Genomic DNA, 27709 nt, shown 5'->3' with positions numbered 1-27709 from the left:
GTCTCCTCGCAGCGAACTCCGGGCGGAGGGCGACGGCGGTGAGCTCGGACGGACCTGGGCAGCGCGGAAGGCAGGGTTAGTATGGTGAAGAGTCAGTCAGCGTCGAGCAAAGGAGAGGGAAGGGGAAAACGGCCCGGGGCGAGCGGGTACTTTACCGCCACCTCGCGGTGACCACGGGCGTGGCGCGCTTGCCGGCGAGCAGTGGCAGGGCAGAGCGCCTCAGCGTCCTTGGAGTGGTCTCTGGGAGGTGGGAGAGGTGGTGAGGAGGCGAAGGGAGGGACTGGCTGGCTGGGCTCGAGTTTTATAGGCGAGGGGTGCGCGCGGTGGCCACGACCAATGACATGGCGCGGTGACCACGACCAATGGCGGGCACGGCGTGGCTTCTGCAAGGTAGGGCGGGCCTCGGGAGCAAGCACATTGGGGAAGGGGATGCCAGGGTACCATCATGACGCATCCTTGGGAGAAAACGGGCCTGCTGCTCTCTGTCCAAGATGTGGTGACCACGGGAAGAAAAAGAAGAAAGAAGGGCCAGTAGGGCTTGCTAGGGAAGCTACCAGGGGAAGAAAGAGGGCGTGAGGGTCACAGACATGTGGTGGCTTTGGTGGGAATGGAGAGAGAGAGAGAGCTGCAGCAAGGTTTTTATTATGCTCATGCCATTGATGGCATTGGGAAGAGGTAAGGGAGGGGGTGGTGTAGGGTTTGACTATGGGGAGAAGGAAAGGATGCAGAGGGGCTAGTGGTAGTAGGGTGCAGGGCTCTGGTTGGTATGGCCATAAGTGAGAGAGAGAGAGAGATGATGCTAGGGCGTGGGATGCCCATGCATGCATGGCTCGGCCTCCTCCTTCCCATGTTTTGGATTAAGAGCTAATGGCCTCAAGGCTGAGCAAGGATGACCCGAGAGATTAGGAGGCTATGTGATGGTTTGGTGGTTTGTCCAAACTAAAGAGTGTAGAGAGGAAGGAGTAGGGCACACACACATGCATGCATGCACTACATGGTATGGCCGGCTCACTCTTTGTCAAAGTATACTTGGACCAAGGGAGATGGGTAGATGATGATGTTCAAGAATTGTTGAGAGAGATGTGGTTGAGGAATGGTCTTCAAAAAAAATTATATGAGAGTTGATCAAATTTTGAATTTTGATCTTGCCTTTGAGAAAATTTAAAGTAGCCAAGATGATATTTTGAATGGAAAAGGACTATTTGCATGATAAGGCTAAGTGGAACTTTCTCAAAAATTACTTGGTAAAAAAAGGCATGTATACCATTAACATGCATATTGGTGAAAACAAAATAAAACAAGAGAATAATTATATACAATTTATTTTTGGATGGAAATAAGGTGATTTTAAATTCCACTCTTATTCCCTATTTTATTTGAGAAAATTATTTGAAAAGGTTTGATAAAACTAGAAATAGTTTTGTGAGGAAACTAGAGAGGAAAGCATTAGGGTTTTAGGGATTTTGGGAGAAAGAAAAGTAAATAAATTTTTAGGAGAGTAAGAACTCAAGGGTATGTTATGATCTTCTAGTGGAGATATCATTGTCACACCAAGGTGTTTAAGATTAGGACATCAATTTAAAAGAAGCCATGGTATGGAAGTTGAAAATGGGATCTAGTGGTGTAACACTAGATAGGGTAGAAGATCAAGTGAAATATATGTGTTGCAAGGATAGACTGAGATATGCAAGACGTGGAGGTTGAAGAGGGTATTGCACAGATGAGATTCATGCATTGAGGTCAGCAATAACAGTGGTGGTTGTTTAGATACCAACTGCCAAAGTCTGGAACTTTTGAGTGGGCACACATCATGTTGCCATGAGTAGAGAAGGTTTGATGTAGTAAAAAGGAAAACATTTTTTTTCCTAAGCCACACATGTGTTTTGTTAGGTGAGTTGCTTGTTTTACCACCAGAGGTGTTGTTCTTTGGGTTAGCTCAAGACCAAACTCAACAAGCAAATCAAGACAATTCATCTACCAGCAGATCAAAGCAATTCATTATAACAACATATCAAGGCAATTCATCTTAATTAGTCTATAGAAAAAGTTTTTGTTCCCCCTAATTTTTGCACAAAGGACAACTAAACAGGGTTGCAAAAGTTGGGGTGTTACAGTAACCGTACCCTTGTATAGTTGTGCGGTGCCTCATGCTAGGAAGAACAAACTACGAGCTAAGCCCCGTGCCCACGTTGGGGTAGTGTGGTTGCGCGGGTTAATTGTCATGGGTGAATACTTAGACACCAAAGTTTTTGAAAACAAGATTCTCTTTCCAACCATCTTTGCCAAGATCCTTTCCTTTCATAAACACACACTTAGGTAAGTCCAACTCACCCAAGGTTTTCCAAAAAATCTTTTCAACAAGGTATTTTTCCAAGGGGTTCACAACCTATAGTTTCATGTAAGAACTAAGAGACAACAATGGCATGATGCTAGCCATCATACCACTAAGGAGGTGATAAATGAGGTGTCAAGGAGATCATACATACTTAGGATAAGCATGCATAGGGACAAAATAAGTAGGATGATTAAACAAGGGTCATGATGTGAATCATCATACCACTAAGAAGATGATAATATAGGTGGTCAAGGGGGCATACATGCTTAGGGTAAGCATGCATAACATCAACAAGGGGTTCAACATTCTTGGGAGCAAGTATGCATAGTGTAGAGGACCAATCATAACACAAGATACAAGGAACCAAGTATATAATTGAACAATGAACACAACAAGAAGGATAAATAGCAAGAGATCAAAAGATGGCTTGCCTTGGTTGGCTTATTTGTCCATGGACTTCTTCAAATCCTTCCTCTTCAATTCCCACATCGCTCGAATCTAGCGTCGCAAAATAAAAGAACACGCAACACACAATCAACACCATATTTCAACTTGCAAGCAAGGTTTCAAATTATACAAGTCTATGCATGCAGGGGTACTTGTTTTGCAAGATTAAAACATAAGATGGCTGTTTTTAAGTAAAAGTGGTGGTTAAAGGGTTTACTAAATAAAAAGGTTTTTGGTTCATCAAACCATGTGATACACAATTAACACAAACAGTAACAAACTAGCATGAAAAGGGACTAACAATATTTTTACTAGATGGCCAGTACTAAAACAAGACTAACACAATTGGATTCATCCAATAGTATTAATCCTACAATTTTAGAAATTACAAATACTAAACAGAGTATAGTGATCCTGTTTAATGCACTAAAAATCGTACAAAAATCCTAAAAATACAGGACCAGTGGAATTGGAAAGGTAATAAAATTTCTGAACTAGTGCACTTGGTTTCACTCGATTTGGGTTATTAAAACTCGAGATATTCCCAAAACAGTGCCACTGGTTTCTATCACAATTTAACAACAAATCTCAAATTTTCAAACATTTAAAACGGGCGGGAGTTCTCTGGGCCACGCGGGGGTGCGAAGTGGGCCGACCCAGAGGAAATCCAGGTGGCGGTGTGGAGGAAAAATAAAAAAAGGAGGGGAGAGGGCCCCGGGCGGGCCAGCCTACATGGCCTACGTGGCCAAGTGGCCCATGCAATCATGCACGCTCGGGAGGCGTCGGGCTTGTCTCCTCCCCGCGTCCTCACGTGCTGGCGGGCGGAAAAGAAACGGTAGGGGCGGGGCGGAGGCTCACCTGGGGGTGGCGGTGGTCGACGGCGGAGGCTAGGCGGAGGCTCAGCGAGTCGAGGCCGTGGACGTGCGCCTCCGGCAGCTCCTCTAGCCCGAGCAGGGGCTCCTCTATGCAGCAGCATGGGCTGCTCCTTCCCCGGCGTCTTCCTCGGGCCGGCGATGACGGCGGCCGCTCCCGGTGGGCCTGGGCAGCGAAAAAGGATGCGTTAGCGTCAACACCCGGATTTTTAAGTCCAGATTCCTATTATGCCATACATCGCAATCCCAGGAATATTGTTTTTGCGAGACATAATAGATTGATATCACACAACATCATTCATTACAATCCATAATAATCTTACATCAAAGGATCACATGATCCAGTCTTAATACAACAGTTGATCTAATGATCCATTACATAGCACATAGCGGAAGTAGCATAGTAGCGGTCCATCTGTTCCACAGACAACTGTTGACGTCAGGAGTAGTCCTAGTTATCATAGACGTCCTGCTGTCCATCTTCATGGTACTGGTTCTCCTCTTCATAGTCTGGCCATTTGAATAGCCAGGGACAAAGCCATGAGTACTTTAAAGTACTCGCAAACTAATACTAGTGTAAGCACTATCAATTATCTCAATGAGGTTCTAAGCTCTAGGTTCATTTGCATAAAGCCATTTTTATTTCATAAGCACTTAATAATAAAAGACTCTTCATTTGCCTAACTTAACTCAAGTGGGAACATTAGTGTCATTCCCACAACTCTGTTGTGATCAATTCAAATTCACCTTTCAAGTTCATGTCACAAGTCACCTGTCACATGTAACAGTTTTGAAAAGTTCTGATGACGGAACAATATGGCCTTTCCAACCGTCCATAACCGTGGACACGGCTATTCGAATAGGTTTACACTCTGCAGAGGTTGTACACTTGTGCCACAACATTTGATTTCATCCGTCAGGGATAACCCTGAATAATCATACTCAGTATGCGGATCATCAACCATAACCTTTCACTTACATATCCTAGTATAGGCACCTCTCCCCATGAGCTTGGCCTCCCAGTGAAGACAAACCATCAGTCTGGGAACTGCACAAGGCTTGGGCCAGACATTCACCTCATTTCACGTCATTTCACATCATTTCACTTTCAACGGAGGCAGCCTCAGCATAACCCCTATGACGCTTGTTTACAGGGAACCCATACTAAGACACATAAACATACAGTTAAGCCCTACCCATAATCAGGTATTGTGGGGGTACTTGTAAAATTGGAATGGTATCGCATCCGAACCCAACCATCAGTTTTTGTAAAGTTCACCATGTCATTCATAAGTCGCATTCACCTTCAAAATCTTTCAATAGAATGACTCATCATTCCAAGGTTTTCAAAGTCATTGGTTTTCACATGTTCCCATCTAGAGTAGTCACTTTTAGTTTTAGCACTAGAAACTAGTCATGAGGGGTGCTAACTAGCTTATAGCTTTCTAGGCTAAGTGTGATGCTCTTGTACTACTCCATAGCTAGACCAAGTGAATCATGAATCAAAAATATACTTTGATAAACCAAAGTCAAAAAAACTTGTAAGGTAAAAACTTGGGATAGGATCATTAAGCATAAAGTAATATGTGATGGGGCCTTGCTCTTGTAGAGTTGTGCCTTAGGGTAGCTTGCAATAATATTAGCTTGCCTTGAGTGGTGTATTGATCAAAGTGGTCTTCTTCTTCCTGGAAGTATACTTCCTCCTCTTGGTATTCCTCGGTACTAGCGTCTAAAAACGGATACGAGGTATACAATCACCAAACAATTCTTAAGGGCTAAACTAAGCACACAAATGGTTCACACAAGCTAGTCTAGCATCACCACATTATTAACATGTTGGTTGACTTTGTTTTCTTTTTAAGAAAAATAATTTCCTCTCATTACCAATATGGGTTAGGGTTTCTATTTAGTTCTTTGGAGAAATAATTTCCTCTCATTGAATCTTGTTAAGATTTATTCTCCTCCATTAATAATGTATGAACCATGTTGACCAAGGTCAACACTTCATAATTATCATTTGAGGAAAATGATTTAAATGAGGTGTTACACCTCATGCAATTTAACCCTAACATAATAATAAGTTAATATCACCAAGTAATTCAATATGAGTCTATATAGACCAAGGTCACTACCTCATGCTGAATTACTTGAGACAAAGATTTAAATGAGGTAATACCTCTCATATGATTTAATAAATAATTTTGGACAATTTAAATGGACTAGAAATAGCCACATAGCCATTAAAATTTATTCTAGACCATGATCATATGAAGCAACCATGTCATATTTTTACATATTCAGATAGACAATATGAAATGTGATTTTTGAGAGTTGGAATCAACTCAAAATCATTTATGGTTGATTTTTAATAAATGTTTGAACTTTGAAAAGGTCATGCCTTGTTATTTTTACTACATTATTTCTACAATGAATATAGGGTTGAGACCAGTGTAGTTGTTTAGATAATTTTCTAAGCTTTCCAAATATATAAAATTCATTAAATTTGGACCAGTAGATATTTTCCTATTTAATTTTGAAATGGGCCGCAGTATTGAATTTGAATTAAATAAATTAAACCGAATTTGAATTAACGGGCCACGCGGGAACAGAAAATGGGCCAGGAGAGGGAAAAAGGGTTGGGCCAGCCCAACTACGAGCCAGTGCACCGTGGGCTGCCTGACAAGGATTGCCCCACATGTCAGCGTCTCTTTAACGAGCGAAACGGTACGCGAAGCGTGGACCGTTGGATTAGAACTAGATCGAGCGGCGCAAAGACGTCGTCGTCTCCGGTGAGATCCCGTGCTACTGGCGGCGAGGGTCGGGGGTTGGCGAGCTCACCGGTGGTCGGCGAGGCTGGGCGTTGACGCAGGGCGGCGTTGTTGACGACAGCGAGGCGAATGGTGGTCGTGGATCTTCTCCTTCATCGAGCTTCTGCAGCGGCGGTCTCCGGTTAAATTGCAGCGGCGGAGTGGATAATGTGGGGCGGAGAGGAGTCAAGGAAGCTTAGAGAGGAGAGGGGAGTGGACTGGTGTGCTCAGATAGCTCGGGGAGGCCTTCCTTTTATAGTTTCGAGAGGTGGCCGATGCGCATGGAGGCGGTCGATCATGGCGTCATCGCTACAGGGGTGCAGAGCGGCTGGTGATGATGCAGGAGGGTTGGCGACCGCATGGTGAGCACGACGCACTTGACGGCGGTGAAAACAAGGCCATGACGTAAGCCAGAGGTTGAGGGGAGCTCTCAGTACCGTGGCGGAGATTTTTGATGGTGACAACGGCTACAGGCCTATCGACGGCCAATGGGGTTGTCTAGTTGATTGCTAGCGTCGTGGTGAGTGTGGGTGCAAGAGGAGAGGACGGGGGTGGGCGGAGTCAACGGGGGCAGGCGATGATCTGGCGCGCCCAGCGACAGGTCTGGCGTGCTCTGGCACGTCTGGGCGCGTCAGGGCACGTCGCGTTCTAGGCGTCGTCATGCTCTCCTGGGCCAGGGGCCGTGTCTAGCTTGCTCAGCAGAGAGGGGGAAAGACCAAAGACATGGTTTGGTCGGCTGGAGGTGAGTGGAGAGAGGGTGAGCATGGTGGGTGGCATCATGCCACGACATGGCTTGGCATGGTCCGAATCACTGAGGTACAGGGGGTACCAAGGCCTGGCTTTGTTTGCTGGGTGAAAGAGGGAGCTAGTGCTGACTAAGGGCTGGCTGGTTTAGGCAAAAATCCTATGGTTAAAGGCATGTGTGGAGTTGGTAGGTTAGTGTCCACAAAGTGTTTGATGTAATGGCCGAAAGAAATTTATTTTTGAATTTTGCAAAAATCTTTTATGGAGATGATTCAAACAATATTTGACACAAGTTGGTGGTGGTGTGCCAAATGGGGTTGATTTGTGAAAAAACCAAATGTGACCTAATCTAGAATCTGATTTCATGTTGCCTCTTTGCTTGATCATATTTTGGAATCTATAAAGAATTTGCAGGGGTGTTCTTTACTAAAGTTGTTCACCTTGATGAGGTCTTGGATGAGGTGCAAAGAGTTGAGGTTGTTTAGTTTAAAAATCTCTTAATACAGAGGCTCAAAGTGGGTAAGATGATATAAAGGTCACATATGACCATGATCATATGTGAGTTGGTTTTTGAATTTCTCTTGCTTTGATTTGCATTTCTTTTGATTCAAAAGTGATTCTTATTAGTTTATGAACATTTCCAAACCATTGAAACAAACTAAAAAGGCCTAGGTTAAAGATTTACAAAAATGGCCATAAGCCTCATATGTGAATTTAGGTTTCTATTTTATTTTCTTTTTCTGTGACCAAAGGTCATGGTTTTGGATTCCTTGAGTGTTAGGTTAAGTTTACTAATGGTTTCCAACCATTTTGGTAAGGTAAAGGCGGCATAAGACAAGAATTGCATTTTTGGCTATGTGCCCACATATGACCCTATGTCTATTTTTATTTCCTTTTTGTTTCACGTTTGATTTAGTTGATGATTACTAGGTTGGGTTTGTTGAGGTTTTTTCAAGTCGTCTAAACAAGGTAGAATATGGCATAGTTGATTATTTGGAAAGGTAGCTATTTGCTCTCATATGCTTTTTCTCTTATTTTGTTTTCTTTTTATTTGTTTCTCTTTGATGTTGAAAAAGGTAGGGTTTAGGGTTTAAGATCATTTCGAAAATACTTCAACAAACAATCATGGCAAGAATCATCACACACATGCATGAGCACTATGCTCCTAACTTAGTTTAATAAAAGTTTTTGTTGGTTCCAAAATTTGTAAATAGGGAAAATGAATGTTTCTTTGTTTTGAAAATTTGGGGTGTTACAAACCCTTCCCCCTTAAACAAATCTCGTCCAGAGATTTTGAGAAAAGTTAGGTTCCTAAGAGAGATTGGGCATAGGGGTTAACAGGAGACATACTCTGCATGGTGTGGGGTGCTTCCTGGGCTTCGGTGGCACTCATGTGGTAGAGGCGGCCGTTGCGGTTGTTCGGGTTCCTTTTTGCTGCAAAGCGGCGCTGTTGCTGGGCAGGTGCAGCGGTATTGGGGGTAGTCTTTGCTAACCTTTTGGGGCACTCATTGGAGTAGTGATCCACAATTCCACATTCATAACAAGTTATGGTTGACTTGTCCTTGGGGGTGATGGGAACAACGTTGCTTCCAGTCCTTGGGGCAGTATTGGGGTTGTTGTTGTTACCATTGGGGCGGTTGTTGTTGTTGTTGTTGTTGTGGTTGCTGTTGTTTTTGTTTCTACCTCCGGGCTTCGGGTGGCTTCCATTGTTGGTGGGGTAGTTTGGGCGGTATGTCTGAGCAGGTGGCTTGTTGTGTCTTGGGGCAAATCCTCCTGCTGAATTGTTGCGGTACTTCTGTGTATGACTGGGTCCATTCTGGTTCATCATACGGAGCTTGCGGTTCTCGTTGGCTTGATGCAGTTTTCCTTCCATCTGGATGGCTGAGTCCACCAGGGCTTCGAGGTTAGCAAACGGAATGTTCACTAACACAGTTTGCATCTCGTCATGCAGTCCGTTCAGAAATCTCTCCTTCCTTTTCTCGTTGGTGTCGGTCTCATCGGGGGCGTACCTTGACAGAGTGAGGAATCTGTCGCGGTATTCCACCATGGACATCCTTCCTTGCTTGAGTTCTCTGAACTCGTCTCTCATCTTCTTGATTAGTCCTTGGGGTACATGATACTTCCTGAACTTGAGTTTGAAGTCTTCCCAAGTCATCATTTGTCCAGCATTCATTGCGCGGGCACTAGTCCACCAGGCTCTGGCAGGTCCTGATAGGTAGTGGGTGGCGAACAGTACTTTTTCTGCGGCTTCTACTCCCGCTACTTCCAAGTTGTTCTCCATCGTTTGGAGCCAATCATATGCGTCTAACGGCTCTTCGGTCTTGCTAAACATAGGTGGGTTAGTGTTCTGAAAGTTCTTCAACTTCGATCCAGGGTGATCATGGTTTCTATGGCCTTGATTGTTCTGGGCTATCTGCTGCAGGGCTGCAATATTGGCTTGTCGTTCAGCTCTCTCGGCTTCTCGATCTGCCATCATCATCTGTAGCATATGCAGCATTGCATCCTGGTTGGTGCTGCGGGTTGGTGGGGCCATCTGAACATTTGAGGTAGATCATGAGATAAGAGGGAAATTTCTATGGTTTGTTTGGTTTAAGGTTCAAAAAGTTTCAAAACTTGAGTAGTGTTGAGGGGGTAAAACCAACAACACTTTTTCATTCATACCAAACATCACACATTACAAAGCTAACACACTGTTGGTTTTAAGAACCATTCATTCGTTCTACGATACAAGGGGACCGATACAAACTCACACCTACGGTAGTGATCAAGTGAAACTACTACTCATCATCCACATCTATCGGGATGTAGTCATCCTCTCCGGCATCCAGAAACTCATAGTCTTCCATATCAGTGTTCTCATCTTCCTCGAAATCCTCATCATCACTCAGGAAGGCTGCTCCTCCCTGAATGTCTTCACCTTCTTCTGCTAACTCCATCAGTTGGTCCTCTTGGGCCTTGACAGTTGCCTCCAAGGATACTATCTTTGCGCGGAGGCGAGCAATGGTAGCGTCCTTCTTGGCACGCTGCTGGCGTAGTGTCTTGCGCTCATGGGCAAGGATCCTGATCGTGTCGTTCTACTGCGCTATGTGGGCGTCAGTCTGGTTGGCGTAGACGCGACAGTTGTCCAGCTGCTTCTGGGTCTCGTGCAGCATAAAGTCCAGGTGCTCCACGTGATACTTCAGCTCCGGGTGGGGTGACAGTGCCCCGGGTCCTCCGATGGAGTCATGCATTGCAAAGTGAGCAAAGCGAGTCCCATAAAGCTCAGTCACATGCTGCCCACACAGACGGGCAAGTGCTTCCTGCATGGCTCTAGCTAGTCCATCTAGCTAGTTGCTTTCCATGACAGAGAAATGGATCCTCTCAGAAATAGGAGGCTCCATCTTGCCTCTCAGATCCGCAGTGATAACCCACTGAAGTTCCCTTCCGGGCTGGTCGTCCACTTGAGTTCCAAGGAACTCCGGGTGCGTGCGTCCGAGATGCTCAGACAAAGCGTCTAAGTCCCTCTCGAAGATCAAGTTCCCACCATTCCCCAACTGGGAAAACTTGGTGTTGTTGGGCAACACCATCTGAAAGAGAATTGGATGAGTAAGTTAGAGAAGTGCAAGTGTGTCAAATTTTATGTATAATTACAAGAAAAGTATAGCATGAGTTTCTCTTTTGAAAAAGATCTCAAAGGTAAGAGTGTGAATAAGTTTTCAGAGATATTCCCTTTATTTGTTTTTGAAACTAAGTTTTTCAGACGTCCATTCTAACTAGGGCCTCCTAAGGTCAAACAATGGCTCTGATACCAACTTGTCAACACCCGGATTTTCAAGTCCAGATGCCTATTATGCCATACATCGCAATCCCAGGAATATTGTTTTTGCAAGACATAATAGATTGATATCACATAACATCATTCATTACAATCCATAATAGTCTTACATCAAAGGATCACATGATCTAGTCTTAATACAACAGTTGATCTAATGATCCATTACATAGCACATAGCGGAAGTAGCGTAGTAGAGGTCCATCTGTTCCATAGGCAACTGTTGATGTCAGGAGTAGTCCTAGTTATCATAGACGTCCTGCTATCCATCTTCATGGTACTGGTTCTCCTCTTCATAGTCTGGCCATTTGAATAGCCAGGGACAAAGCCATGAGTACTTTAAAGTACTCGCAAACTAATACTAGTGTAAGCACTATCAATTATCCCAATGAGGTTCAAAGCTCTAGGTTAATTTGCATAAAGCCAGTTTTATTTCATAAGCACTTAATAATAAAAGACTCTTCATTTGCCTAACTTAACTCAAGTGGGAACATTAGTGTCATTCCCACAACTCTGTTGTGATCAATTCAAATTCACCTTTCAAGTTCAAGTCACAAGTCACCAGTCACATGTAACATTTTTTAAAACTTCTGATGACGGAACAGTATGGCCTTTCCAACCGTCCATAACCGCGGACACGACTATTCGAATAGGTTTACACTATGCAGAGGTTGAACACTTGTGCCACAACATTTGATTACATCCATCGGGGATAACCCTGAATAATCATACTCAGTATGCGGATCATAAACCATAACCTTTCACTTACATATCCTAGTATAGGCACCTCTCCCCATGAGCTTGGCCTCCCAGTGAAGACAAACCGTCAGCCTGGGAACTGCACAGGGCTTGGGCCGGACATTCACCTCATTTCACGTCATTTCACTTTCAACGGAGGCAGCCTCAGCATAACCCCTATGACGCTTGTTTAGAGGGAACCCATACTAAGAAACATAAACTTCCAGTTAAGCCCTACCCATAATCAGGTATTGTGGGGGTACTTGTAAAATTGGAATGGTATCGCATCCGAACCCAACCATCAGTTTTTGTAAAGTTCACCATGTCATTCAAAAGTCACATTCACCTTCAAAATATTTCAATAGAATGACTCATCATTCCAAGGTTTTCAAAGTCATTGCTTTTCACATGTTCCCATCTAGAGTAGTCACTTTTAGTTTTAGCACTAGCAACTAGTCATGAGGGGTGCTAACTAGCTTATAGCTTTCTAGGCTAAGTGTGATGCTCTTGTACTACTCCATAGCTAGACCAAGTGAATCATGAATCAAAAATATACTTTGATAAACAAAATTCAAAAAAACTTGTAGGTAAAAACTTGGGATAGGATCATTAAGCATAAAGTAATATGTGATGGGGCCTTGCTCTTGTAGAGCTTTGCCTTAGGGTAGCTTGCAAGAATATTAGCTTTCCTTGAGTGGTGTATTGATCAAAGTGGTCTTCTTCTTCCAAGAAGTATACTTCCTCCTCCTGGTATTCCTCGGTACTAGCGTCTAAAAACGGATACGAGGTATACAATCACCAAAAAATTCTTAAGGGCTAAACTTAGAACACAAATGGTTCACACAAGCTAGTCTAGCATCACCACATTATTAACATGTTGGTTGACTTTGTTTTATTTTTAAGAAAAATAATTTCCTCTCATTACCAATATTGGTTAGGGTTTCTATTTAGTTCTTTGGAGAAATAATTTCCTCTCATTGAATCTTGTTAAGATTTAATCTACTCCATTAATAATGTTTGAACCATGTTGACCAAGGTCAACACTTCATAATTATCATTTGGGGAAAATGATTTAAATGAGGTGTTACACCTCATGCAATTTAACCCTAACATAATAATAAGATAATATCACCAAGTAATTCATTATGAGTCTATATAGACCAAGGTCACTACCTCATGCTGAATTACTTGAGACAAATATTTAAATGAGTTAATACCTCTCATATGATTTAATAAATAGTTTTGGTCAATTTAAATGGACTAGAAATTGTTGACTGCCAAAACCCACCGGCGGGCAGCGGCCTTGTCAACACCGTAGAGCCGGGAAGAGCCTAGAGCTGCGGCTGGCTGAGACCCCTCCGAGCGACGGCCCGCAATGCTCTTCTTGGTCACACGCGGCGATGCGAAGTGCAAGGGCGTGCCACCTGACCTATACCTGGTCAGGAAGGTGATGGGGATGCCTCGCTTAGTTTCCTGCAGGGCATACATGTAAACATTAAATACGAGCCTCGATCGGCTCTCAGGTTGTCCTGTGAATCGGCTCAAAGAGCCGATCCACCCATGATTCGTACGGGGTGCACGAATACTTGGTGGTCCCGCTTGATCAAGATAAAGCTAATGAGATCTACGACGATTTAGGGTTTTCACCGCATAATCGGATCATCCTACTCCAGGTTGGGCCTCGCGGCCACGCACGGTGCTCGTAAGCCGATCCTAAACAAGGCCTAAAAACCAACATGAAGTTGATCCTCGGAACATCCCGTTTAGGACCCGCGAACGCCACCCTACGTGCCACCGGATCCTCCCCCTTTGTAAGGCCTAACTATTGCAGATATTAAACTAATCCTTGTAGAACAAGGAGCAATCGTAACGGATCAGATCTACTAAATAATGATCAAGCGGGTGCCGCCCCACACCCGAGATAGGTGTGAGGGCGGCTAGATATGCAAGGGTTGCACTACGTAAGCATGCTTAAACGAAGAACAATGCTAACCCTAACACATCTATGATAACTACGTTGCTCGCCATCAAGAGCGCTTCAGGACGAGCAACGCATGAACAACGTGGCTTGTGCTGCCTAGATCGCAAGATGCGATCTAGGCAGCATGTCGCTTACCCGATAGAAACCCTCGAGACGAAGGAGTTGGCGATGCGCCGAGATTGGTTTGTTTGGGGTTGAACGTGAGTTGTTGTTTATTCCATAAACCCTAGGTACATATTTATAGTCCAGGGGACTTTCTAATGTGGGCGTGCACCAAACCGTGCACGAGTAAGATTATACTTTCTAAACTAAGATGCGATCTAATATTTTACAGATACAAGGGCAATTAAACCCAACTTGGTATAACGGGCCGATTCACGTAATCCTCCATGTATATTTCTTTAAGCCCATCTTGATTGCGGCCCACCTCTGACTCGGTTAAAATCTGGTGATAACACATGCCCCCCTGGTTTTGGAATTGGTAATTCCAAAATCACTCTGCTTTCCTTCGTCGGGTCATGTCGTGGCAGAACCGTCGCAGTATCCGTCACCATGATGACTTGCCTTCTCAACTTCTCCGCGTGACTTGGCAGTCTTTTCTCTTTCTTTCAAGCACCACTCCCTCGGAAACTGCTGTGGCATTGAATTTCCACCATATCCCCTTTATTTAACCGCTATGAACAGTTCTGCTCTGCATCTCCCTTCGCATTAGCAGTCCAAAAGTCCTCCTGCGCCATCATGTCTTCTTCCTCCTCTGCCCCATCGGATCCTTCCAGCCAGTCCTCCATGTCCCGTGAGCCGACGCCGGAGCACAACCCGGCGGCGGTCCATGCGGCCAACACCCGTCGCGCCATTGCGGCCGGGGAGGAGTCGACCATGACTTCTCCATCCGGTCCGAGGACGACCAGTCCTCGACGGACGGGGAGAGCGACCTCCGCTTCCTCGCCGACGGGGAATCGGAGGAGGAGAGCGATGACGATCGCTTCTCCTGGGACGACTTCACCTCCTCCGAGGGGGTGGAGGAGGAGGAAGAGGAGGAGGAGGACGACGACGACGACGACTCCCTCGAGGGCTACCCGCCAGCGAAGCGCCTCCGCATGTGGTGGGACGACGACAAGCAGCGACGACGAAGACGGGGATGAAGCCCCCGTGGAGGGCTACGGGAGTAGCGACGAGGAGCCCATCGGCAGCAGTGCCGATGAGAGCTCTGAGGATGACGATGAGGGCAGTGACGGCCCGTAGATAGGACCTCTAGCATAGGGTCAGTAGTAGTAGATGGGGCAATGTATCCCCTAGTATTTCCTTCTAAGAGCAATCAGCTCTTTGATGTAAGAAATCCCGCCTATTAATGAAGAACTTTTTCCCCAATTCGGTTTTGCTGATTTCCTTTTGAGCTTAATTTAGCCGATCCTCTCTTATGGTGACCCTGCCGATCCGTCCCCTTTGCCAATGCGCAATGAGCCGATAGCAACGCATCGGTCCTTTGACATTCACCCTTCCATCCTTCAACTGATGATTCTCTTTCCGGTAGATACTGTGGGACTTTCAAGAGAGCCCTTAATTCTCCCACCAGCTCGTGAGATCCTCCTTAGCGAGCGCTCATCGTTTTGTGAAGAAGGTTGCAACGGAGATCAGCCGATGGTACCCCAATCGGTTCCTCAATAGAGCATCTACCAGGCCTGTTGCCCCCCGAGTCTCAGCCAAGGCAAAACAGAGACAAGGATACGCAAATGAGCTGCATAGACCTGGGCTTGATCGTGTGTGGGGAAGTTCCTTATGCAGAGCCAGCCCGATTTGAACACAAATCGGCTTCTCTAGGCGGAAAGCCTTCAAGGTGAGCTGCCCCCGAGCTTTCTTCGGCTCTTGCCGCCGCATCGGCTTCTTCCCTCTGGTGGACCTGATGCGCTCCATCCTTGACCTGATCCGCACGTCCGGGCTGCTCCTGGCATTGTTCTTGAAGAGAGGATCTAAGTCCTTGGACTATGCTCTGATCGTAACAATTACTCCTCTTAAGTCGATGTCTGCTGCATCGGCTATGCTCGAAAATTTTCGAATTTTCATATATTTTTTACGGCCGACCTGTGCATCGGCCCCCATATTCCAATACCCATCACCAAAAGAGGAGTGCATCGGCCCCCTTATTCCAATACCCATCACCAAAAGAGGAGATGCTTCCGTTGCATATCCTCGTATTTTATCCACCTGGGTGCCCCCCGAGCCGATTCTGTCAAGAGGATTGATGGTATCGGCTCTGTTGGATAACATGTCGAACCCAAACAGAACGGTGGGTGAGGATAATTTTGGCCGATTGCTGGAATCGGCCTCCACATTGTTTGCTCAGCGAAGGTTTTGTGATGTCCCTTCATGAATTTTTTGGGGCCGATCACAAGGATCAGCCTCGCCTGATTTGCTCACTGGTTTGATCTTGCTACTCGGTCAGGCTGGATAACACCAACCCAACCTCTGACTTGATGCGCCTGCTGTCGTCCACCTTGAGTGCATCGTAAACTCGTGGAGCACTAAGCTCTGTCGGCAAGACGAGTACCATGTTTGTGCCAGCCGATGTCTCATCATCGGCTTTCCTCTGTTTAGGGCGCCACTCCATTTTTCGTGGACGACCCTCTTCATCCGGGGTTCGCTGAACCTTTGCAGCCAGATCAGGTCGTGCCTTCCTTAGCGTATGCAGGTATAACCTTTCGGCTTCCTCCAGGCCGCGCAATCGCTGAACCCTGCGCTTTTGAGAACGGCTGAGTCCGTCGGTGGCACCACCTTGGCCGGTGGTACCTGTCTTCTTCTACTTCTCCCTCGTCTTCCGAATCCTCAAGATCTGCCCAACGAGGTGACTCGGCCGCGTTTGCTTTGTGGCGGGAGAGGCCCTAGGCGCTCGAACACAGACACGTTGACTGCCTCCTTCTTCTTCTTGTTGCATTCTGGGCAATTGCCGATTGTGGGCAATCGGCTCATTCCTGAATCCCAGCAGTGTCTGAAGAAGGGACAGTCCCAGTGCCTGGCGTTGTCGTCTTGCTCCCTTGATTCTTCTTTGGCACAGCGCTCGTGCTCCTCCTCATCGCGATTCTGCCGACGATGTCTTCTGGCCTCTCTAGCCAGACGATCTCCTTCATCATCATAATTGGACCGTCGGCGTTGGTCATACCGACTCACATATTTGTTGAGGAGGTGATCAGAGAGAGGCCGTTGATATCTTATATTCTTCACCTCTCCTCTCGTGACGTAGCGCTTGCCATCATGACGGAGCCGATCGCGTGGAGCGGCCTCCTCTGTATCCTTGCTATGAGAGCAGCTGCCCTCATCTCCATCTTTGCCGCAGTGGTTCCCAGTGTCCTACCATGTTGATGCCGAACGAGGGACCTGGCCGGCAACCCTCGGGGTAGGTGACTTCCACCATGTTAACGGCGGGGAAGGGTTGGGTGTCGACCTTCATGGCGTATCTGGTTGAAAATTAGACGCCCCTTCTCTATCGCCGCTTGGATGTGCTGACGCCACACCCTGCAGTCGTTGGTGGCATGGGAGAGCGAGTTGTGGAATTTGCAGTACGGCTTTCCGTTTAGCTCTTTCGCCGTGGGGAACTTGAGACCTTCAGGAATCGTCAACTGTTTCTCCTTGAGCAGGAGGTCGAAGATTTGTTCAGTCTTGGTCACGTCAAAATCAAATCCCCTGGGCGGCCCTGGTGGCTTTACCCATTTGCAGGACACGGGGGTTCCTCCCCGAGTCCACTCAGCCACTGCCACTTCTTGGTCTCCCGCAGGCACTTCATCTTCCTCTGTATCGACCATGACTACTGCACGCTTGAACTTGTCTTGGTACAGGTCCGGGTGGCGCTGTTCATATGCTGATAGTTTCTGAACCATGTGCGCCAGCCGAGGGATAATCTCGCTTGGGAGGCCATGTCCTTGAGCCGTGTTGCAAGGCCTCGCTACCGCCAACTCGATCGCTTCCTTTTCAGTTATACGAACCGAATAACATCGGTTCCTAAGATTCCTGAAGCGCTGGATGTACTCTGTCACCGTTTCCCCGCGCTTCTGACGTAGTTGTGCTAGATCGGCAATGCCAGACTCGGAAGCTTCTGAATGGTATTGCATATGGAACTGTTCTTCCAATTGCTTCCAAGACTCGGATGGAGTTTGCCGGCAAAGAGGTGTACCATCCAAAAGCCGATCCCGTGAGGGACTGTGAAAAGAGCCTCACGCGTAGCTGATCCGACACTGAAGCCGGTCCTAGTTGAGCCAAATATCGGCCGACGTGCTCGATGGAGCTGGAGCCATGTGATCCACTGAATTTGGAGAAGTCAGGGAGCCGATATTTAGGTGGCAGCGGGATCATCTCGTAATCGTCGGGGTATGGCTTGGAATAGCCGATCGCCTCTTCTTTTCGGCACCATGCCGAACTGGTCTCTCAGTATGGTACTGATCTGATCCGCTGTGCTGGCCGTAGGAGTTGCACTCTGAAGATTCGCCGGGGTGGCGTACTTAGCCAGCCATGTTTGCTTTTCCAGCTCTGAGCCAACTGCAGGAGCTGGGCTCGGGAGTTTCGTCGGTGTGGCGTACTTAGTTAGCCACGTCTGCTTCTCAAGCTCTGTTGCCGACGTTCCTCCCGTCTTCGCCGGAGTCCCCGATGTTGTGGCCTGGTTTGTGAGTGCCCAGTTACCACAATCTGGCACATACGTGCACGCGTATCCTTGAGGGATCTCCTTAGGCGCCTCGCATTAAGAACTGGTAGTCAGGCAGCTCCTCGTAGGTGACTGGCGTGCCGTCCGCCATCTCAGATGTAGATGGCGATGTGGTTGATGTAGACGTTGGTCCCACCGGGCGTGCCAGAATGTGTTGACTGCCAAAACCCACCGGCGGGCAGCGGCCTTGTCAACACCGTAGAGCCGGGAAGAGCCTAGAGCTGCGGCTGGCCGAGACCCTCCGAGCGACGGCCCGCAATGCTCTTCTCGGTCACACGCGGCGATGCGAAGTGCAAGGGCGTGCCACCCGACCTATACCTGGTCGTGAAGGTGATGGGGATGCCTCGCTTAGTTTCCTCGCAGTGGCATACATGTAAACATTAAATACGAGCCTCGATCGGCTCTCGAGTTGTCCTCTCGAATCGGCTCAAAGAGCCGATCCACCCATGATTCGTACGGGGTGCACGAATACTTGGTGGTCCCGCTTGATCAAGATAAAGCTAATGAGATCTACGACGATTTAGGGTTTTCACCGCATAATCGGATCATCCTACTCCAGTGTTGGGCCTCGCGGCCACGCACGGTGCTCGTAAGCCGATCCTAAACAAGGCCTAAAAACCAACATGAAGTTGATCCTCGGAACATCCCGCTTTAGGACCTCGCGAACGCCACCCTACGTGCCACTCGGATCCTCCCCCCTTTGTAAGGCCTAACTATTGCAGATATTAAACTAATCCTTGTAGAACAAGGAGCAATCGTAACGGATCAGATCTACTAAATAATGATCAAGCGGGGTGCCGCCCCCACACCCGAGATAGGTGTGAGGGAGGCTAGATATGCAAGGGTTGCACTACGTAAGCATGCTTAAACGAAGAACAATGCTAACACTAACACATCTATGATAACTACGTTGCTCGCCATCAAGAGCGCTTCAAGACGAGCAACGCATGAACAACGTGGGCTTAGTGCCGCCTAGATCGCAAGATGCGATCTAGGCAAGCATGTCGCTTACCCGATAGAAACCCTCGAGACGAAGGAGTTGGCGATGCGCCGAGATTGGTTTGTTTGGGGTTGAACGTGAGTTGTTGTTTATTCCATAAACCCTAGGTACATATTTATAGTCCAGGGACTTTCTAATGTGGGCGTGCACCAAACCGTGCACGAGTAAGATTATACTTTCTAAACTAAGATGCGATCTAATATTTTACAGATACAAGGGCAATTAAACCCAACTTGGTATAACGGGCCGATTCACGTAATCCTCCATGTATATTTCTTTAAGCCCATCTTGATTGCGGCCCACCTCTGACTCGGTTAAAATCTGGTGATAACAAAATACCTCTCATATTTTTACATATTCAGATAGACAATATGAAATGTGATTTTTGAGAGTTGGAATCAACTCAAAATCATTTATGGTTGATTTTTAATAAATGTTTGAAGTTTGAAAAGGTCATGCCTTGTTATTTTTACTACATTATTTCTACAATGAATCTAGGGTTGAGACCAGTGTAGTTGTTTAGATAATTTTCTAAGCTTTCCAAATATATAAAATTCATTAAATTTGGACCAGTAGATATTTTCCTATTTAATTTTGAAATGGGCCGCAGTATTGAATTTGAATTAAATAAATTAAACCGAATTTGAATTAACGGGCCACGTGGGAAAAGAAAATGGGCCAGGAGAGGGAAAAAGGGTTGGGCCAGCCCAACTACGTGCCAGTGCGCCGTGGGCTGCCTGGGAGAGATTGCCCCACCTGTCAGCGTCTCTTTAACGAGCGAAACGGTACGCGAAGCATGGACCGTTAGATTAGAACTAGATCGAGCGGCGCAGAGACGTCGTCGTCTCCGGCGAGATCCTGTTCTACTGGCGGCGAGGGTCGGGGGTTGGCGAGCTCACCGGCGGTCGGCGAGGCTGGGCGTTGACGCAGGGCGGCGTTGTTGACGACGGCGAGGCGAATGGTGGTCGTGGGAGGGGCTGAGGTGGCTGGGATCTTCTCTTTCGTCGAGCTTCTGCGGCGGCGGTCTCCGGTTAAATTGCGGTGGCGGAGTGGATAATGTGGGGCGGAGAGGAGTCAAGGAAGCTTAGAGAGGAGAGGGGAGTGGAGTGGTGTGCTCAGATAGCTCGGGGAGGCCCTCCTTTTATAGTTTCGAGAGGTGGCTGAGGCGCATGGAGGCGGTCGATCATGGCATCGTTGCTACATGGGCGCAGATGGGCTGGTGATGATGCAGGAGAGTTGGCGACCGCATGGTGAGCATGACGCACTTGACGGCGGTGAAAACAAGGCCGTGATGCAAGCTAGAGGTTGAGGGGAGCTCTCAGTACCGTGGCGGAGATTTTTGATGGTGACGATGGCTACAGGCCTATCGCCGGCCAATGAGGTTGTCTAGTTGATTGCTGGCATCGTGGTGAGTGTGGATGCAAGAGAAGAGGACGGGGGGGGGGGGGGGGTCGGAGTCAATGGGGGCAGGCGATGATCTGGCGCGCCTAGGGACATGTCTGGCGTGCTCTGGCGCATCTGGGCGCGTCGGGGCACGTCGCGTTCTGGGCGTCGTCGTGCTCTCCTGGGCCAGGGGCCGTGTCTAGCTTGCTCATCAGAGAGGGGGAAAGACCAATGACATTGTTTGGTCGGCTGGAGGTGAGTGGAGAGAGGGTGAGCATGGTGGGTGGCATCATGCCACGACATGGCTTGGCATGGTCCAAATCACTAAGGTACAGGGGGTACCAAGGCCTGGCTTTGTTTGCTGGGTGAAAGAGGGAGCTATTGCTGACCAAGGGCTGGCTGGTTTAGGGAAAAATCCTTTGGTTAAAGGCATGTGTGGAGTTGGTAGGTTAGTGTCCACCAAGTGTTTGATGTAATGGCCGAAAGAAATTTATTTTTGAATTTTGCAAAAATCTTCTATGGAGATGATTCAAACAATACTTGATACAAGTTGGTGGTGGTGGTGTGCCAAATGGGGTTGATTTGTGAAAAAACCAAATGTGACCTAATCTAGACTCTGATTTGATGTTGCCTCTTTGCTTGATCATATTTTGGAATCTATAAAGAATTTGCAGGGGTGTTCTTTATTAAAGTTGTTCACCTTGATGAGGTCTTGGATGAGGTGCAAAGAGTTGAGGTTGTTTATTCTAAAAATCTCTTAATACAGAGGCTCAAAGTGGGTAAGATGATATAAAGGTCACATATGACCATGATCATATGTGAGTTGGTTTTTGAATTTCTCTTGCTTTGATTTGCATTTCTTTGATTCAAAAGTGATTCTTATTAGTTTAGGAACATTTCCAAACCATTTAAAGAAACTAAAAAGGCCTAGGTTAAAGATTTACAAAAATGGCCATAAGCCTCATATGTGAATTCAGGTTTCTTTTTTATTTTCTTTTCTGTGACCAAAGGTCATGGTTTTGGATTCCTTGAGTGTTAGGTTAAGTTTACTAATGGTTTCCAACCATTTTGGTAAGGTAAAGGTGGCATAAGACAATAATTGAATTTTTGGCTATATGCCCACATATGACCCTATGTATATTTTTATTTCCTTTTTGTTTCACCTTTGATTTAGTTGATGATTACTAGGTTGGGTTTGTTGAGGTTTTTTTTAAGTCATCTAAACAAGGTAGAATATGGCATAGTTGATTATTTGCAAAGGTAGCTATTTGCTCTCATATGCTTTTTCTCTTATTTTGTTTTCTTTTTATTTGTTTCTCTTTGATGTTGAAAAAGGTAGGGTTTAGGGTTTAAGATCATTTCCAAAATACTTCAACAAACAATCATGGCAAGAATCATCACACACATGCACGAGCACTATGCTCCTAACTTAGTTTAATAAAAGTTTTTGTTGGTTCCAAAATTTGTAAATAGGGAAAATGAATGTTTCTTTGTTTTGAAATTTTGGTGTGTTACCGTTAGTACGGGGAGACGGCGGTGAGCAGGTTAGGGAAGAGAGGGAGGGAGAAGGGCATCGGGGACAAGCTCCTCCTTGCTCGACACCATCACGGTGACGACGGGCAGGAGGTGGCTCCTCCGGTGAGCAGCGGCCCGAGCTGCGTCTCCGTGTTCTCTTGTGAGGTCTGGCATGGTGAGAAGAGTGGGGTGAGGGCAAAGGAGAGGATGGGGAGCTCGGCCGGCTTTTATAGCCGAGGCCGGGTTCATGGTGGACACGGTGGACCCGACATGGTGACCACGTTCAAGATGGCACGGGCGAGGTTTCTGCAGGGTAGTGATGGCCACGGGAGGGTGCGCATCAGGGAGAGGGACGCCAGGGAAGCATCATGGCGCAACCTCGGGTGCTGGGGCGTTCCGTTTCTGCTTGACCAAGATGTGGTGACCACCAGGTTGGCATGGTCGGGCAGAGGTGCTGGGGGCATTGGGGCACGAGGGGAAATCGTCAAACGTCTCTAGGAATCCAGGGAGAGGCCTGAGACATGAAGAGAGGTGCAGGGGTGTAGGTCTAGGGGTTTTGGTCAAGGCCTATGCCATTCATGGCATTGGGAATGGGAAGAGAGGTCTAGGCTAGCTAGGGAGGCTCTAATGATGTCCTGGGGTGCTGTGAGGGATGGTTGGTCGTTGGTATTGAGTGGAGGGAGGAGAGGTATACTTGAAAGCAAGGATCTCTCAAGATCTGGTCACAAGCATGCCCAAACTTGGCATGATTGCACCAGGGTCTTCCCTCTCTCTCTCTCTTTCCAATGTGGTAAGGAAGTAAGGCAGGTGGTGCAGGTCTTGGTTGTCCATTAGTGAAGCAACATGGGAGAGAAAAGTGGAGAGGGAAAATAGTTAGCACTTTTTCAAGTACAGAATGTTAAACGTAATCTGTAACTAGCTGTCCTTGTATGATACGGCTCCTATATTTGTATACCCTTCGCATATACACGAGGTGGCCCCTTGTATGTATGTCATATATATATACACCACGCGTGCCCTGTGTTAGGGTTAACGCTGCCTATTCCGTTTTACATGGTATCAGAGCCATCGCTCTAACGAGATCGCATCTAGGTCATCGCCGCCGCCAGAATCGCCATGGCGTTCGCAGCGTCCTCATCATCCTCGACTCCAGGCACGGCGGCACTCAACATCACCCTCTTGGAGAAGCTTAACCGGGAGAATTTCCTGCTTTGGCAAACTCAGGTTCTACCTGAGATTCGTGGAGCTCAGCTGTTTGGGTTTCTCGATGGGTCTATCGCTGAGCCGACGAAGACTATCAAGACCAAAGACAAGGATGGGGTAGAGGTGACAATTCCTAACCCCGAATATGTGCACTGGGTTGCACAAGATCAGATTGTCCTAGGTTTTTTGGTTCGGAACATGGCAAGGGAGGTGCTAACTCAGGTGGTCGGCCTTAACACATAAGCGGCCGTGTGGGAGGCGGTGGTGGAGATGTTCGACGCACAGTCAGAGTCACGAATCGTGCACCTCCGCACCAGATTGAACCAATGCCGCAAAGAGGACAAGACCGGGCAAGCCTATCTAGATGAGATCAAGGGTCTCGCTGATGAGATGGCTGCTGCCGGCAAGCCCTTGGACACCGTTGATGTTATCTCTTACATCATTGCCGGGCTGGATCATGAGTATGATGGTTTCGCTACTGCCATCAATGCGCTGCTCAAGGCGCAAAAGAATGTCAAGCTGAGTGAGGTATATTCTCATTTTATGTCCTATGAGTCTCGCATGGAGGGACGGAATTCTGGTGATGGGCTGTCTGTGAATTCGGCAACCCGTGGAGGCCGCGGTGGTGGCCGTGGTCGCGGTGGTTATCAGGAGCAGTACCGTGAGCCAGAGCAGTACCGTGGAGATCAACGCAGCTATGAACAACGCGGAAGCAGCAATTATCGTGGAGGATATAGGGGTGGCCGAGGCAATGGTGGTCGCAATCCCCAAGGAAATCGTCCCTATGGAGGGCGTAGTGATGAGATTTGCCAAGTCTGTGGCAAAACTGGGCACACTGCCCTAAACTGCTGGAAACGGTTCAACAAGAATTATCGTGGCCCTGAAAAGTCAGCTGGTGAAGCATATGGTAATGGATCCTATGGTGTGGATACTAATTGGTACAGTGATTCTGGTGCAACTGACCATGTCACAAGTGAGCTGGAGAAGCTACATGTTCGTGATCGTTACCATGGGAATGAGCAAATTCACACAACAAATGGTACAGGTATGGATATTCGTCATGTTGGTCATTCTATAATTCATACCCCTAACCATGATTTGCATCTCAAAAACATCTTGCATGTTCCTACAGCCACAAAAAGTCTCCTTTCTACTAGTCGCCTAACCACTGATAATCATGCCTTTGTTGAATATTGGCCTGACTCTTTCTTTGTTAAGGATCAGGACACGAGGGAAATCCTGCTCCAAGGTAGATGTGTGGATGGCCTCTACCCCATGCCCGAGTCTTCATCATCATCTCTTGGACGAGTCTTCATCATCATCTCTTGGACGCCAAGCACATGGAGCCGTCAAGTATTCATCATCCTCGTTATGGCATAGGCGTCTAGGGCATCCATCTTCAGTGGTAGTTCATAAAGTTCTTAGAGACAATAATATTTCTTTCAGTGAGTCCAATAAAGAGTCTGTTTGTGATGCTTGTCAAATGGCCAAGAGCCATCAACTTCCTTATCCTAAGTCATCAAGTGTGTCTACTTCCACTACAAGAAAAGTTCTGATAGACAACGTCTCAAAATCGTCCGCTAAGGGGTATTTTTCGTCGCCTATGGGCCTAACCCGACGATATGGGTTCTGTTGTCGAAACTGCGTCAGGCAAAGTCCTACGACGATTTTTTCGGTCCGTCGCGCTAGGGCGCCCTGCCGCCACGGAAAATCGGACCATTGCAGAAGTGTTTCCGGAAGCCCGTTGACTGCTGACGTCATGCAAACTGACACGTGGCAGACGCCGTTAACTAGCAGTTAACGGCGTTAACCGGCTGAAACCCCGTGGTAGATGGTAGGCCCACACGAGGCCTCGCCAGTCTTAAGAGGGCCGGCCCATTAAGTTTGCGGGCCGGGCCAGCCGACTTAGTTTGACCGGTCAACTATATAGCCGGGCTGGTCCATTAGTTACATGGGCCGGCCTAACCTCTAAGGTTGACCGGTCAAAACATTAATGGGCCGGCCCACTAAGAATGTGGGCCGGGCCGAATGCACTCGTTTGACCGGTCAACGAGCAAAAGGGCCGGCGCACAAAACATGTGGGACCCACTTTCTCGTTATCGGGCCGGCCCATTTACCAAGTGGGGTCCACCTTAAAGCAAGTGGGCCGGCCCAAGAAGTTATTGGGCCGGCCCAATTAGCATGTGGGTCCCACTTTCTCGCTATCGGCCGGCCCATTTAGTACGTGGGGTCCACATTAGATCAAATGGGCCGGCCCAACAAGCCGTGGGCCGGCCAAAGCACAGTGTGGGTCCCACTTTCCCGTTAAAGGGCCAGCCCATTTAGTATGTGGGGTCCACCATATAGCAAGTGGGCCGGCCCAACAAGATAGTGGGCCGGGCCAAAAACACAGTGGGTCCCACTTTCCAGTTAAAGGGCCGGCCCATTTAGTATGTGGGGTCCACCATATAGCAAGTGGGCCGGCCCAACAAGATAGTGGGCCGGGCAAAAAGCACAGGTGTGTCAACACCCGGATTTTTAGGTCTGGATGCCTATTATGTCATTCATCGCAATCCCAGGATAGTGTTGTTGCGAGGCATAATAGTCGAATATCACAGTCATTATTTATTACAAGCCATAATGTCTTACAATATTGAATCACATGATTCATCTTACACAAATAGTTGATCTCTCAATCAACATACATACACAAGTTCATACATAGCGGAAGCATAACAACAAATGGACTCTCTAGTCCACAGGCCAACATTTGACGTCAGAAACCCCTAGATGTCGTAGGCGTCCTGCTGGTCATCGTCGTGATAGTTCTGTCCATCATCATACTCTGGCCATTTGAATAGCCAGGGACAAAGCCGTAAGTACTTTAAGTACTTGCAAACTAATACCAATGTAAAATGCCAACTCTTGGAATAAAGGTGCTAACTCTAGTTTAACTTGCATAAGCCATATTTTAGTTCGCAAGTATTGGATCATGTCCTAACTAACTCAAGTGGGAACATTAGTGTCATTCCCACAACATTGGTTGTAATTCCAAAAATTCACCAAGTCACCATTCACATTCACTAAGGTTTTCCAAAATCTGACACAGGAAACTGTATGGCCTTTCCAACCGTCTGTAACCGTGGACACGGCTATTCGAATAGATTTACACTCTGCAGATGTTGCACACTTGTGCCACAACATTTGATTTCATCCGTCGGAAAAACTCCGAATCATCGTAACACAGTACACGGATCATCAACCATAACCTTTCACTTACAAATCCTAGTATGAGCACCTCTCCCCATGAGCTTGGCCTCCCAGTGAAAACCAACTGTTAACCTGGGAACTGCACAGGGCTTGGCCGTACAATTTCACCTCAATTCACATCATTTCCCACAACGGAGGCAGCCTCGGCATAACCCCTATGACGTGTGTTCAGAGGAACTCATACTGAAATCTATAAACTTCCAGCTAAGCCCTACCCATAATCAGGTATTGTGGGGGTACTCAAAAATTGGAAAGGTATCGCATTCAAACCAATATCAGGTTTTTATCAAAAATCACTATCTTCTCTTGTTCACATTCAACCTCAAATCATTCAATGGAATGTTTCATCATTCCAAGGTTTCAAATTCAACAAGTCATATGTTCCCAACTAGAGTAGTCAAATTTAGTATTTTAGCACTAGCACTAATCATGAGGGGTGCTACATTGCTTTGCTATCTATAAGACTAACTTTGCTACTCTAGTAATCTTGTTCCCTAGACCAATTGCAATCCACTCTTTGAAAACACAACAAGTAAGACTTGTATGGTGTAAATATAAGATAGGCTTGTATGAAGAAAGGTAAGAATCATGATGCCTTGCCCAAGGAGGGCTTTGCACTTTGCAAGAGTATTAGCTTGCCTTGGTAGTTCTCTAGGTTTTCTTCTTCCTCTTCTGGGTAGAATTCTCCTTCCTCTTGGTAATCTCCGGTGCTAGCGTCTAAATTTGAATACGAGGTATAATCACTAAACAAGCTCAAAAGCTATACTAGGCACATCATTACTTCACACAAACTATGCTAAGCACACACATAAAATAATTAGGTGCATTGGTTTTCTTTATTAAAAAGTAATTTCCTCTCATTACATATGTACTTAATAGTTTCCATTTAGTTCTTGAGAAAAATAATTTCCTCTCATTGAAATCTTCTTAAGATTTA

This window comes from Lolium rigidum, chromosome 2 (genome assembly GCF_022539505.1).
Source record: "Lolium rigidum isolate FL_2022 chromosome 2, APGP_CSIRO_Lrig_0.1, whole genome shotgun sequence".
NCBI classification, from domain to species: domain Eukaryota; kingdom Viridiplantae; phylum Streptophyta; class Magnoliopsida; order Poales; family Poaceae; genus Lolium; species Lolium rigidum.
This window is presented reverse-complemented; position numbering follows the sequence as displayed.